Genomic DNA, 2521 nt, shown 5'->3' with positions numbered 1-2521 from the left:
TCGGATATTTCACTATAAATTCACCCCTTCGTTTCCTTATTTTCCACGACTCACACCTTCTATTCTTTCTCCCTTGATTCTTACTTTAAAGCATTCATCAATATGCTCCATCCAGTCCTGATTCTTGATATACTCCTAACTTTTATATCTGCCATTCTTCTTTTTCATCTACCACCAGAAGAATCTATTTACTTATACTATACTCTTGTGTTTATAGTGTTTCTAATTCTCTCGTGTCTCTATATTGCTATCTGCATCGATATACACGGTTTGTAATTTCGCGGTTATTATCAGAGTTTATATTCTTCATTATTTTTCGGAGCTTCATGCTTTCGTTTTCTCTTCCTGACTTCGAGTCAAGCGAGTAATGGTCCGGAATTCATAGATATGAAATTCAGAATGAACATAGCTAATGCTCTAACAAGAAAATGGTAATAGAACGATTTTGATTTGTTAAATTACCAGAATACCCTGGAGAAGACCGAGTCATCCAGAAAAATATTCTCTTGATATGTTTAGAAATTAGATAGAATGTAAGAGTCGTGTAAATGGCACATGATGACGGTACTGTGAATCATCATGCTTCATTAGAAACTCAGCATGACTTACTGTAATATAATGACGTTGATCAAGTGTCATTATATTATACTAATCCATGCTTCAGTTCCCAACACTATTTCAAAACATTCATATTTTAAACTCGAAGGTTTCAGAATTTAGAAACTAACACAGTTTCTTTTATGTTTCAGATATTACGGAGAGATAAATGATCTCAGATAAGAATAGTTGTGAAAATATTGCCAGAAATATGGAGGATATTTATAATAGAACATACGAGAATATCTTAGAATTTCTAATATCAATGGATGATGAAGAAGATTTGTCTGTGAAGGTTTAGAATGAGAAATAAGATGTTTGCTAACGATTTCAGCAGGCACAGAATCATTTGGATTCTTTGATGGCAAACTTATTCTTTGTGATTTGTCCACGGCTTTCTTCATAGTTTCGCATAATCCGCTTTTCGGTACTAAATTTTCTATCGAGCGTTCCTAACACTCCTTTCTTTATCATCAAACTTTTGGCCATTAAGATCATCTACAACATGCTGCTTCGTCAGCGTTTTCAAAGTTAACTGATCTGGGTCATCGGTTATCAAACCGAGGTATTTTCATGAGAATTATGTTTTTTAGAATGATTAATCGCTGATGGTAATATTGTGGAATATAAAAGGTTCCCCAGTAACAATAAAGAGTACGCATATATGTCGCGGTTATAATAAAGTTGTTTCGGATGAAAAGTCGGAGTTGACTTGCTGGAGCTGTGACAAAATTAGCTACTTTGGAAAGGGATTGCAAAACGATCTTCGGTAATAACAATGTCAAAGGAACTAGAACAGATACGTGTCAAACGTTTACTCAGTTTCCGAGGGTTTTTCAGGTGCATAACTATATGCATCAATCTTTTCTTCCGTAGATGAAGTGCGGTTGGTTTATCCTCTCGATTGAGGTGTTTTTAAGAATCATGATAGATTTGAACGCTGATTGTAATCGTCGAGATACAATGAGGTTTAAGATGAAATCAAGTGGCCATCTTGAAGAAATGTTTAGTTTCATATGTTATAATCAATATTTTAATTCATTTTAATTGTCCAACGTCATTAGTCCACAGTCGATAGTCCACAGTAACAGTCCAATAATTCATATATAGTTTAATATATAATATACGAATTAATTAATACGTGTCGTGACCCGTATACGTCTCATACTCGATCACAACTCAATCTATATATATTATTGTAGAATCAACCTCAACCCTGTATAGAGAACTCAATCATTACTGCATATAGAGTGTCTATGGTGATTCCAAATAATATATATAGATGCGTCGATATGATATGTCAAAACATTGTATACGTGTCCCGATATTTAAAGTGCGTAAAATAATTACAGAAATTAAATGACGATAAATAAAAGTGCGATAATTAAATTGCGATAAATAAACTGCGATAAATAAAATGTAATCAGTTAGCTAGGAACAGTTAGCTGGAACAGTTAGCGTGGATTCTTAACAAAATTTTTCATAGTTAATTTGTTTGTTTCTAACAGATTTTATTTTGTCATATGTTTTCTTCATATGCCACTTGTTGGATTCTGGAAAGTCAAAATCCAAATATGAAATTGAATGAAAATGGTTATTCTGCGGTGAACAGATACGTATATCGGTGGTTGTAAGTAGGATACTAAATGACTATTGAATCAGCTTCGACGAATGTACAATGTAACTTATTAAGATGAAATCTAATTATTCCTCGGGTATTACCTACCCGTTAAAAAAAAAATTTCACCATTAATATTTTGTACAAAAGAACTTTTAATTACAATCTTTATGAAAACATATATACATATATATTTTCTTCAGATGAAATCATGAATTTAATGAGTTAATATGATATTAATCTCATTTGCTTTTCGGTTTGAGCTAGAATAAGAAATCTCTAAAACTTTTTGAAACCACATATTCT

This window comes from Rutidosis leptorrhynchoides, chromosome 4 (genome assembly GCF_046630445.1).
Source record: "Rutidosis leptorrhynchoides isolate AG116_Rl617_1_P2 chromosome 4, CSIRO_AGI_Rlap_v1, whole genome shotgun sequence".
Lineage (NCBI taxonomy): Eukaryota > Viridiplantae > Streptophyta > Magnoliopsida > Asterales > Asteraceae > Rutidosis > Rutidosis leptorrhynchoides.
The sequence above is the reverse complement of the archived record's forward strand: the minus strand, read 5'-3'. Positions refer to the sequence as shown.